The sequence below is a fragment of the Centropristis striata genome, chromosome 6, assembly GCF_030273125.1.
Source record: "Centropristis striata isolate RG_2023a ecotype Rhode Island chromosome 6, C.striata_1.0, whole genome shotgun sequence".
Classification (NCBI taxonomy): domain Eukaryota; kingdom Metazoa; phylum Chordata; class Actinopteri; order Perciformes; family Serranidae; genus Centropristis; species Centropristis striata.
In genome coordinates, this window is record NC_081522.1 from 9,515,883 (window position 1) to 9,529,376 (window position 13,494).

The 13,494-nt window shown below is 39.6% G+C and overlaps 1 protein-coding gene and 1 long non-coding RNA gene across 2 annotated transcripts in view; one reads left to right on the forward strand and one right to left on the reverse strand.

The window, feature by feature from the left end:
• Window positions 1–337: 337 nt before the first annotated feature.
• LOC131973707 (uncharacterized) lies at window positions 338–12,261 on the reverse strand. The gene is made up of 3 exons (XR_009394584.1): window positions 12,000–12,261; window positions 3,206–3,277; window positions 338–2,339 (listed from the first exon to the last, which is right to left on the reverse strand). It is a non-coding gene; the product is annotated as an uncharacterized LOC131973707 (long non-coding RNA).
• A 1,012-nt stretch (window positions 12,262–13,273) lies between these two features.
• tp53i11b (tumor protein p53 inducible protein 11b) overlaps window positions 13,274–13,494 on the forward strand; it is a 35,588-nt gene continuing 35,367 nt past the window's right edge. The window contains exon 1 of the mRNA XM_059335454.1: window positions 13,274–13,450. The gene's annotated coding sequence lies outside the window, so the exon portion shown is untranslated. The remainder of the gene's footprint in view (window positions 13,451–13,494) is intronic.

Below are 13,494 nucleotides of genomic sequence, written 5' to 3' on the forward strand. Positions count from 1 at the left end.
CAGATGTTATTTCCAAATGGGAAAAAAACCTTGAAATATGAACGGTATTATTTTCCAAAGTGTCCTCAAATCCCACAAATAAAGCATGCTCATTAAAATGAAATCCTTTTCTGCTCTCTCTCTGTTTCTCTCCTTTTTAGTTTAACTTTCTTATGGCCCATTATGAATTCCCACAGTACACTCTTATCTTCTTCTCACATTGTCATTTTTTCTCCTTCGAGCTTTTGCTGACTTGAGTGATTTATTCACAGCTCAAATTCAGTCTCACCGTGAAATGTGAATAACGTCTGTGTCCCGGGGGCAGCAGTCTGGTCACACCTGAATACACTTCCCTCCATCTCTGCTTGTCATTTGCATCCTTATCTCAAATGAGCATGACTAAAAATCACCTCGTTGGGTGCTCTCTAAAGAATAAATGGGACCTTACTAATGTAAAAACATCAAACTTTATACAAATCTTGTTCGGAGACTTCAGTAATTTTAGTTTTTCAGACGTATCAAAACATTTTTCCTTCAGCCTACTTTGCTGCAAGATAAGTGTGTAGGTGGTGTTTGCCACAATGGTACACTGAAGTACCTTGAGTGCCTTGACAATGCATTAGGCAGGGTGTTTTTAAGTAAAAATAATATACTTCACATAGCTCTTATCAAGCAAAACACACTTATCTTAACAACCTAAATGACAAAACAAGGGTATAATACAGAAGAGTGTCCAATCCTCCAGTGTAGGCGCAGTAAATGTGCTGCATCCTGTGTACCAAAATTAAATGCTGCTGTCAGGTACGGTTTATGCTATGCCAAAAAATTAAAATATTCATAGTCAGTCATAAACAGCAGCAAGCAGATATCTGTGAAGAAAAAGTTTGTCTTTTGGTACAGTTCAGTATCAAAAACAAAACTACAGTCATGCTAGGCTGTACTTAGCTAAATGCTAACATGCTGGTATTTAGCAGGTATAATGTTCTCCATGTTCACAACTTAATTATGTGTTTTAACATGCTGACATTTGCTAATTATCAAAAAGTGCCAAGGACACAGGACTTGGATGACGCTTATTATGACCCATATTGACTTTTAAGGGCAGCTGTGAGGGGCTGCAGTTGGTAGAGCGAAGCATCCTTGGGCAAGATACTGAACCCCAAATTGCTCCTGATGCTGCATTTATCTGTGTGTGTGTGAGTGAGCGATGTGGGAGGTGGCACCGTTTAGGGTAGCCTGGGCCACCAGTATGAATGATGATGAGTGCGTGTTGAGTGGTCACAAAGAATAAAAAAAGTACTATAGGTGTAATTGCAGTCCATTTGCTTTTGTTGTTTGGTAGCAATGTTTAGTGTCCATAGGTCACTGCATACATAAAGTTCTGCGTCACCTTCTGCATCAAGTAGTTCCGTACAAAAGTAGTCATTTTAACCCAGCATGAGCTTTTTTTCTAAACCTAACCAAGAAGTTCCGTCTTATAATGTTAACCATGTGCTTAAAACTACAAACAATTATACGGTTTACCACTGCGACCATGCAACCATTTCACAGCATTAAATAGAAGAGTCATAGTTAGTAAGATATCACACAAACAGCATACATTTTCGTAAGATATCAAACTGGGGGAATCTGGAATTTATATTGTTTGGATATTTGTGATGTTTTCTGCATCTGTCCCTATTAAATAAACATGGAATGAATAAATGAATACCTGTACCAAATTTCATGGGAATATATTAGCTGTTGAGATTCAACTCATCTGGTACTAGAAGAAGTCAGGGGATCACCAAAGTCCATATGATTCATCCTCTGGGAATATGAATGCACAATATCTCAACCGACCCACTGTCCAACCGTCAATGTTTCCACCCCTAGAGCCAAAATACTGGTGAAGATAGCTATGCTAAATTTACTCCAGCATATGCCACATTATTTCTCGATACAAAAGGTCTGAAACAGTTACGAATGCTTCACTGCCAGTTTCCTGTGTTAAATCTAGAAAGTCACAGAAAAAGTACTTGAAAATCAATTCAGCATATCATTACTGAAAAGTTCTGGGAAACATTCCTCTCTGTGAAGGTTTATGCAAAGACATCACTGGCCTGAAATAACTGCAGTCACATTTTGAACTAGCTGATCACAGTGACTTTGCATTTGGCTTCCAGTGTTCTCCAAAAGGAAAACATCCTGATCCATAGATGAAGCACTGGGGGGAAATGTAAGAGAAGTCGGCTGTCCTTCTTTATCCCCAGAGAGCAAGGGCAGAATCTTCTGTCAGACACCAGAATCAGCAGGTCGGCTTGGCTCCCTATAGACAGTCTGATGCAGTCTTGAAGGAGCTGACTGTCTCAGTTTGGCTCCTGGAACAAAGTCTGTATTAGAGGGTTGTTTTTTTTGTAAAAACGATCAAACAATATTAATCTTTAAACAGCACCAATATGTGGATGTTCAGTACAAAACAGAACAAAGTACAAAGGTGACAGTTTAGTGACAAATAAACTACAGACTCAGTTTTGAAAGACAAGTGACAGTAGATCATCCTTCAGCCTGTGACACTGATAAATTACAACTATTACGCCTGGATTCCACTGGATGCGTAACGACTCCGACAGGGGTCTGTCGGCAACGGCTGCGTATCTACGCAGTCCGTCAACACCCACCGGATCCGTCTGTGTCGGAGCTGTTGCGGACAGCAGAGTCCCGAGGACGCACGAGATCTCGCGAATTCACGCCTAATCAATTGATATAACTGGAAGATAATCAACATCTCCTCGTTAATGACTGGAGACAAATCCAGCGACTCCGTCTTAACGAGCGCTAACGAGGTCGGCCGGCTTGTTAACGAGCCGGCCGACCTCGTTAGCGAACCCGAGGTATTTTATTTTGAAAATATACCGGTGTTTTATTTTGTGTCTGTGCAAGACTTCCTGTCCCGAACGATCTGCTCTGTGCTGAATTTATGCGTAGTGCTCCGTCGTCCGACAAAAATAGAAGCTCTGCGCAAGTGTTGCGAGGGCTGTCGGATGGCCCTGCGTTGTCGGACTCATTACGCAGCGGATCTGCAGTCGGTGGAATCTCACACATTGATTATAATGGGTGCGTAACGGCTCCGACGACGGATCTGCAGCCGTTACGCATCCAGTGGAATCCAGGCGTTAATATTTAGGGGGATGAATTCCCAGAGGTCATAAGGAATGTGATCCTTGTGTTGCGATTAAGTGCTTACTGGAAAGCCTTCATAGTTTCGACAGACGGAGCAGAGACTTCAAGAGTGTCGGCCCGGGTCTGATTTCACCTCCTGTTGGAGAGGAAAGAAAGATAGAGTACTCCCAGTCCTCTCTCTTCTCATCAATGCAACGACCTGCCTGTCAGCAGGATACGGGACAAATCAATGTGTTCCTTTACATGAGAACGTCTTTGATGAGCTGAGGTTGTCTAAACCTCGCTCAGCTGGATATCGCGGCACGAGACGGGCCTGCCACACACTTCTGATTCACCTGCTCTTCAAATAGCCAGCTTTTGAATTTGTTAACTTTTTGAGCATTTATAAGACATTTATAAAAAAAGGGGCAACTTTTTCCAGTCTTATGCAGGTCCATCATTATTATCGCATCACACAAGGAGGCAAATTCATTTATTTTCCTTCCGTCTGTTTATCCTGCACCTGTGGGTTTTTGTAGAGGTGTGGACCTTGACATGACAACCCTGTGCACCCACTCACAGCTTCAGCTCGAGTGTGTCAGCCTGCCAGCGATTCTCACCAAGAACTTTAAATCTTCCTCATTTATCACTGGCACAAAGCACGTCTCCTTTGTAACCTCTTTATCACACTACACACACTTGCATCTTGAAATTTACCCCAGCGGATGAATCATATGCAATTTAATCCTGTCTCAAAGGTATTCTCCCAGAATGGTAAGCATAGTAAATATCATGATTTATTGATATATATATAACAGACTACTTATAGCACAGCCTAAATGTAACAGAGCAACAGCAGTTGGCAAGAGGAAAAGGAGATTCAAAGACAAGCTGCAGGGAAGTGTGGAGCATGTAGGCAGGCAGGATTAGATTCATGCTAGGAGAAACTTCTGATGTGCTTCCATCTCCCCAGTGTCGAAGTAAGAGGAAAAGTGAGGATTTACAATGTCCTTTTTTTCCAGTCTCGAGGTCGATGCACCTGGAGACAGAAGTGTTTGAAGGTATCCACTGAGAGCAAGCACTTAGAAATAAAAAAAAAAAGAAACAAGATGGGATTTAGTTTGTTTGTGAGGGCGAACAAGTCAGGCAACCAGAAATTCTGAACGGGCATTATGCAGGGCAGCAGAACAACACTGGAACGAAGTATGTCCTGGGCATGGATGTCTTGTCCCCTCTGCCTAGTACTGCCAACTGTCTCTCCCCAAGTAACACGGTCGCCACCATGAGTTGTAGTTACGAAACAGACTGCACAGCCTATTTTTTCCAACAAGATCTCCAATCTAAACAACAGAATAGACCATTTGTCAATACCAACCATAATGAGACATGAGCATTTGTCACACGTCATTATACATACAGGTACGATTTGCAGTTGTAAAAAAAACCTGCCATTCAGTGAATTTAGGCTACAAAAGCACTGATTTAGATTTAGGGCAAAAAAACGTCCTGACAAGGCGCTATAAAAACTGTTTAAACAGTAAATAAATGTACGTACATGGTGGAAGTGAAGTCGTTACAAGGGTGACGTGAGCTGCAGAAATGAAGGAAGTTATGTGATTCACAAACCGCAAGCCACATATAAAAAATAAATATAGTTCGACCCATCCACCTCCCCGAGACTGATATCGGCCATTTAAACTCATCGCTGTCAGTCATTACCATGACGTCTGCAAGATGGCATCATATTTTGCTGCTTGTACAAACGGCTTATATCGATGCGTTTGAGGGGAGTTTCTGTTGTGAAACGAACTGTTCTTTAGTTGCTTTGTTGAATGAATCGGCCCCATCAGAAATCAGCTGGATCAGAAACCTGATCTAGCTGTTTCAGTCCGTATCAGCCAGAATCAGTATGGCATGAGTGCATTGTACTATTGTTATCATATAATGAATTACCCTGTGATTCTCAGCACTTTAATATAAAACTCTTGGATACGAGAAGCAGATGGAGTCATACTGTGAGTATATCCAATTCTATTTAAAAAAAAAAAAGTTGAGATGTTTTCTTCTACTACACATTATAAATATCTCATTAAACACTCCAAGTCTGTGTTGTACCAGCAAAGCAAAATGTCCTTATAAAATATTTAAATCGTGCTCAGTTTCTCTGCATGCTGCAGTGTGGTACATTTAGTGTTCATGGATGGAAGGGTGGAAGCTAGCCCAAATATTTTACACCATCTTTATATTGAATAGATGTTAGTGTTATAGGAGAGGTTCTAAACCATTACATTTGTATTTATTTTTCAAAGCATAAAGTCTATTTTGTGCATCCAGTGAGCTGAAGCCACAGTCAACACCTCCTTTAATTCCCAACCTGAATTCATTAGAATTTATCTTTTTTAATGAAGTTATTTGCATTTTCTCTAGCTGAGACCTGTTGGCACCTTATATTAAAGCTTTAATTTTCCTTATACATTTTTATTCCTTCTATAACACCCCTGGGACATCATTCAGCTTGTGATACATTCATGTGTCAGACATCATAAAACCTGATTTTGGCCCATTTTGAGTCAACTATTCAGCCTCCGTTGTCACAACTGGGAGGTAAAATGCCCTCAAATCTGAATTAAGCCTATGTTTGTGCTAATGATTTTCTCCCGCTTGGAGCAAATAAGAGCCAGGTTCTCAAAATAGCGCTTGGCTGAGGCAAAGAGGAAATTTAATTATACTCGAAAGAAGGGACGCCATTGTTTCCATAAGAAGAACGGCTTAGGTGCTAAATATTTAGCTGGATCCCACGTAGAAGCACAATGTGCCAAAGCCTCAGAGAGCTCCTTCATATCAAGACCATTTACATTTGTTTAATCTTTTGTGCAGTGTTTTGGACACAGTTTTTTTTTTCAACTGCATACCACAAAGACATTGCTCCGTTTCTGTTTTCTTGTCCCTTTGTCATTCCCTTTTTGTAAAAGTTATTCAGTGGAAAGATAATTCAGTTTGTGTCCTGATTATTATTGGATTAGTGGGTTCTCTAGCCCTGGAGAGAATTAAAGTTTAATCTCAAAGTAAAGGATGAGCCATGGAAATGATTAACTGGCTGTGCATTTGCCCGGTCTGATGGAGGCCAGGTCAATAAGCCTGTAAGCAGACAGAGCTGCATTTAACCAATACTTGACCTTTGCCTCCTTTCACTTTCAAGCAATTGTTGGGCTACAGCTGAGCCTCATGGGAGATTGTCACTGATAAATAAACCACAGCTGACTGCTGACAGTCACCAGACTGACTCATCATGTACCCTCCACCACACCACTTCTCCAGCCTCCAGCTTTGTCACTCCATGTGACAGATGGGGCAGCCTGAACAGTTGTACTCCTAATACAACAAACTTTACAGATAACAACCATTTTTGACAATGTTTTCTTGTAAAGAACAGAAAGTTTTATCCCCGGGGTAAAATGAACTCCTAGTCCACATGTATAGGTATGTTTTTAAAATTCTGTCCACACAAGCACAAAAATCTGGGGCAAATACAAATATACAAATAACACTATTGAACACGGTCTAGAGCAAGTCAATCCAACAGGCAGCAACATTACATAAAATCAAGGAAAGAAAAGGGTGGTGTCCAATCAGAAGGCTAGGCTGACTGCTTTGACCTGGGGCATGGGCTTTAATGAATCTAAAAACGCATTCTACTACCCATACAACACCAATTTCTGTTCTCAAATTGAACACTTTAAAGTTTTTTGTTTTTTTTCATATTTGAGATGCACATGAACCATGAAACCAAATGAAATTAGACCCACTACACAACTCCATTTACACAGTAATGAAGAACACCAGGAGCAAATACAAGGAGTCAAGTTCGTTAAAACAAGATTATGACTGGTGTGTTACCTGCATGCAAAATTGAAAATGAGAGCAACTAAAGCCAAATTACCTTCTGGACATAAAACACGCCAGGGCTAAATTACAACACTTTTAGCAAAAGCAAAAACAGCATCACTGACCTGTTTGAACTAAATAGTCCCTGGGGTACCACAGCTCAAAGCATAAAAACACAGTCAGCACGACAGAGTGCCGTTCACTGTTGAACTGGTTATGTAACCGATAGACCGCCAACCGTCTTCACTCTGTGCTTCATGACATCATTGCGTATAACTAAGTGGAGGCAAAGAACCGAACCAGGATTCCCTCAGTAGAGGAGCAAAGATTTAAGACCCCCGTGCCGATTCCCTGTCAGACGGGTGAGCTGGGGAAGTGTGGCGTGAATCACCTGTTCATCTGCTTCAACGCACCCTTTCACGTGGCCTTGTCAGCTGCTGTCAGTATTAGGTGATTCTTGCTCTTTTCCAGGAAATCACTGTGCCCTTCCACAGTCCAGCTGGCAACAAGCCTCAATAATCCTTAAAATGAAACAAATATCACAATCTTGCTCTTAACCAGGATATTCTACCTTCTGGCGGCAAGTCAGGATTAACAGGATAGGATTTTTATTACATTTCTAAGGCCATATGATTACCATACGGCAGATATATCTCACGCTTTAAAGACATCCTCGAATCCTTAGGATGTAAAGTGAGATGAAGCACAGCAGGAGAATTTGAGGGTAATTCCCAGAGGGCTGTCTAACATGATTAGCTGAAGAGGTGGGATGTCTGTAAGGAAGCTGATAACAAGACCTTGGTGTCGCCAAGGTCCACTGATATGTTCTGCATGTGGATGTGGATGTTGATCTGTGGCTTCTGGAGACCAAGCTATAATCTTTAGAAAAGGACAAAAAGACAAATATCATTTGGATCCCAAAGTCAGCCTGCTGTTGACCAAATTCCTCTTCTTACATTACAGGAAATGTTTGGAATTTTTTTAATAAAAAAAGGTTTTGTTGTACTTTCATATTGCCTTTTTGACTTGATATATTATCACAACAAATCTAGGAGTACACAAGATCGTTGTTTCAACAGTTCCCTTTCTTTATCCGCAATAATTGCACACCCGAGTAGTTGCTGCAGGTTGGGGGTGGAGGAGAAGTGTTGTTTGTTTGACAGGTTTCAGTGTGGGTGAAGACAAAGCACATATGCCTCCCACATACCAGCCCCTTTCTTAGAGCCCATATTTTCTCATTCATTGCTCAAAGCACATGCGCATGTTTCTGTGTCTGCAGGCTAAAAATGGTACATATTGAAAAAAATGTTATAATAAACAAAATTAAAGTGACAACATTCCTGCCTCAATCCCTCATGTCTTGCAGCCAAACAAAATTCAGTCTACAATTTTTGTCAGTACTGGATGCTGGTGATATGATTTACACGCACGCTCCACCAGCAACAGCTTTTTTTTTTTTTTTGCATTACAGCGTTCTGAAAATTCATATCAGGAGAAGAGTCAGCACTGTGATTTGTACAGAGATGTAGGTTGGCCCCTCTCTGTCAGTTAGAAGAAACCTGCAGCACCTCAGAATACATTACAAAGCACGACCAGGAAAACTGGCCATCCATCTTGCCTCTATTCTATCTCGTTTTGAACATATGGCATTCGTGCAAAAGAGAGTGAACTGCACTCACCCTGTATAAATAAATGCTGAATGAATGAATGTCCCACATGTATTTGCCTTTCTTACACCAACCTCCTAGCTATTCCCATCTCACCAAATTTCCCCTGGCTGCTACTCACCTGTGAACATCCGCCCACTGCGATCATCAGCCCCTCTCAAATGTCACCATTTCCATTAAATATCCAACATCTTGATAAGCCACTGAAGGAAGGAGGTCATGCAGGTGGGACAGACCTGAGATATATATATATATATATATATATATATATATATATATACACACATATACACACGTATCCAATCCGAAGCCATTTGTGCCCAGACTATATTTAGCAGTATTTAGTATTTAGTTATGGTTGGTCTAAGTGGGGACTTACTTTGGGTAAGTATTATGGCTGCACGGCTTAGAAAAATGTTGCATTGCAATTATTTTGAGTGATACAAGTGTGATATGATTCACAATGTTGAAGGGAATGATAATTTCTGCATCAATATTCTCATTTTCATTGAAAAATATATTAAAATGATCAGAAAATGCTTTACTTTACTGACCTACTGTACATATGCACAAGAACAGTATCAAAGATATAAAGCCACTAATTAAAAAATAAAATGAAATGTTGAGAATGGACAATCATTTCACATTGTTCCTCAATACGCTTATAACCAGGTTTGCTGTGTAATACAGAATATTGTCCTTTATTAAATTCAATTTTCATCAGCCCACTTCCTTTGTTCAAGTCTTGAGTTATTCTACTGCTGCAGGCACAGTCAACAGCCTTTTCTTGTGAAGTGAAGGGATATTTACAATGATGACACAACACCTTACCTTTCCCTCCACCAAACACCTTCATCACAAATGTCCCTTTTCATTAGAGGACAGTCTCAACATATAAAATAGGACTTGAGCTGCCTAAATCCGAACATTCAGTGTGTTTGCTGCTAGTCAAGAGTCCCTTAGAAAAGGAAAATAAAGAATTTAATTTGAACCTGCAGTTTGGATGCTTATTCAGAGAACGTGTGTACAGTAAGTGACCATAAAGCCGTTTTTTTTTCTAATATGTGCTACTCCATCCAGCAGACTGCCAACCTCCACGCACCTTTCTCCTCCCACACCTTTCATTCTGCTTCTGCCAGCTAATCCTCAGAGGTCTTTCCTCCAACACTAATTCAGCACCTCTGTTCAAAGCTGGGAAGCTTGTTTTATTAGCACCTACATGAGAATCCTTGATGCTGTTACAAAGGCAATTAAAGACAAATAACCCTGCCTTTTTATACTAGGGCTCTGAAGACAAAGAGTGGAAATAAAAGAGTGTTGGACTGTATCTGTTCTGCAATATAAAGAAAGGCTGGATGTTGAAATACCGGGCAGATATGAAGCAAGGGAAGCAGCTTATTCCACCCAACTGTTGTTCTTTAACAGATAAATGGACAGAAAGAACTAGGACTATACTCTCTCTTTATACACACACACACACACACACACACACACACACACACTCACTCACTCTCTAACAGTGCCTGGTAATATTCTGTTATGCTGTAAAGGGGCTTCATTGGACGATATGTACAGCAGGTTTTAACAGGGAGTAACACATTCAAGCCATTACCCTTGTGTAGAAGAAAAGTGCTCAGTGATTGATGCCTGCAGTGCATCAGTATGTTGACTGCTTGCCAAAATCGTCAAATAAAGATTATGAGTCTCAAGCCACTGTGATAAATTCTTAAACATGCAGCTCAATATCTCCTTTCTTTTATTGCTTTCATAAATGTATTCATCATGTGCACTGTGTAAATCTTCACAAAAATACCTTTGGAGGCTTTAAAATCTGTTTGTATCCTATGCAATCCTCCTTTACAGCCACCTGTTACACGTGTTAATTTTATCTTACAGGTGCAACTAATTAAGTGTAATTTCTTAAACACATTTGCATCACAGGGGGAAATACTGACAAACCACAGTTTCTGAATTTGCAGCAGGCAGATGTCAAAGAGGTTGGTTTGTTTGTTTGTTCATTGTGTTGTGTGTTATTTTGTTGTTGTTTAATCTGTTACCTCATATATCACCATTATTTCTATTTTTATATTGTTTTATCTTTGGGGTTTTATTTTACAGTATGTAAAGCATTTTGTAGACATTGTTGAGGGAAGTGCTGCATAAACAAAGTTATTATTAAAGGGGGCTGCATCATGCCAACATATTTTCGTATAATAAGCAAAAATATCATAAGTGAGATAGATGGCATGCTGTGCCCAGACAGGAGCATTCCTACAATAGTTCTGAATTTATTGACGGACATGCCTTTGTTGAATTGAGACTTCAGAGTTAACTGTACAACAATGTTGGGGGAGAAAAATTAATCTTTTACATTTCATAAGTACAAGAATGTAGAAATTCTCCAAGACCAAGTCCTGCAAATAAAAGCGTACTTAACTCAAAGCACTGAAGTATTATCAAAAAAAATGTTCTGCTAAAATATGGATGCTTTGACTAACATGTTATTATATTATGACATTAGTTTAACGAAGCAATGTGTGAGCTGAATTTTTGGTAAGCCCTAGACTGATATCCTTTTTTTTAAAGCCTAATTAGCTTTAGTTTATTTTAGTGGTTTCCAACCCAGGGGTCAAGCCCCAACCAGAGGGTCACAAGACAAATCTGTGGGAGTTTTAAGATGATTAATGGGGTATGACAGAAGATAACAAAAAAAAATGAAATATTGGATTGTTTTTTTTGTTTGTTTTTTTTTTTTACTTCTTTACTTACTTTCTACTTCTTACTTGGGATCGTCTGAAAAGTTCAGAGGGGAAATCACTCAAACTGCTCACAACTCAGACGTCTGAAACATGACAAAAGGCCTCAAATAAAAGGATAAGAAAATGTAGTGAAGTAAAACTATTTACAGTAATGAAAAGAGCACTAGAAAAAGTAACATGTGATATTGTATTAATGTTATGTGATACAACCATTAAGACTTTTAGGGCTACAAAATAAAGTGCACAGCACTTGTGTCCAAAAATAACCAGCAATACAAATCTTTTATACAGAGGGGCATTTGCAGCCTGAGCAAAGGACAATAACCACCTTCTTCAGTGCAGCTTTCAATAATTAGGCTGAAAAAAGACAAACAACCGACCAACAATAAACAATAAGATATACTGTATTGCCACTACAGCGAGAGCAACAAATAAAATAACCTGTGGATCAACAGCAGGACGTCCAACACAGCTGTAAACATAACTCTACAGCAGCTACATCCCACAAACACAAATAAAAGCGGAAACAGAGCCAGCACGGGTTTTGCACGTTTGTTTCTGTACTCACCTGTCTGTGTCAGTCCGGCTCGTGCACCGCGAAGCCCTCTATCACCTGCTCCAGGTCCAACCGGATCCAACTCCTCTGCTCGTTTATCCTCAATGCTTCATTTGTCCACTCAGCCTTTTTCTTCCATTGAGCTCCTAAATCGATTAAAAAAAAATTCTGAGGTAGACATTTCTCAGTTAATGCAGTATCCATAGCAGGAGGATCCACGTGCATTTTTAGCATTTAGTAATTAAGCTCGACCCAGCATGCACCTGTTCACCTGTGCATCATGGGTGTGTTTGATTTGTATCACTTAACATGCACGCCGGGCGGTGCTTTCAATCAGTTTATATTTACCTAGTGTAACCTTTTTTAACCTGTCTTTACCATAACCCATAATGATCCTGAATTATATTGCACGAATGCATTCAGATAGTCATGTATTTTACATGAGGGTTACTGCAAGGTGTTGAATGTTAATAAAGCTACACGATGCACACAGTGAGAAACCTGTAGATGTCAATTCACTGTACTGTTTTGAGGTACTTACTTAAATATTAACATTTTCTGCTACTTTATATTTCTAGTCCACTACACTTCGGAGGCCACTATTGTACTTTTTACTCCACTCAACAACATAAGTTAGGCCAACCTTGCAGAATCAATATGGTTATACAAAATTTACATCAACAAATAATTTATAAAACAACATACAGTTGAAATTAGCCCCATCTTTACCAGCTGCAACATAAGAGTCATGTTATCTACACATTAACTTGTTAACAAATAGTTATTGATGAAGTAGGCTGTTTAGGTCTTAAACTTAAAAAAGAAAAAAAAAAAAAAAAAAACTTTCAAAAACGGTCTCTTCCAAGAAGTCATGACCCAGTTACTCAAGATAATTTGCGCTCGTTATTGAAGCAGTTTCATTTAGAAACCACCTCGTAAAATTACCAGAAAACCCTGAAAAAAATAACTTGGGCCATTATTTAAGAGCGTATCGATTTTCGGAAGATAAAAAATAAAATACTGTAACATTTTGATTTAAAATCTGAATTGGGCAGTAAGAAAAGAATGTTAAATCTGAATTGGAAACAGTGCAATGTGGGCTAATATAACCAACTAACTGTGAAGACATTTTGGCAGAGAGTCTCTATGGCAATTATCTCTAACACTGGGCAACTTGCAACTAGATCAATAAAAAAAATGTTGAAACTAGCATTAATAACTGTAGAACACATTTGCAGTCTACTGCTAGTTTATGTATTACGGTATATAGAATCCAATGTGCGCCCTGGTGTTATCACGGGTGATTACGGTAGCGTCCAGCTCTCTTGGATTGTTTGCTGCTCCAGTTTGTGAAAGCACAGAGCGCTGGATGAGCCTCCTCACTATCTGCCCTGCTCAATCACTGTAATAACGGCAAACATTACTCTCTGAAGGAAACTCTGGAGACCGCTCCGCTTCCTGCTGTAAGTTACACACGTTTTCTGTGTTTTTTTTCTTTTCCATTGTC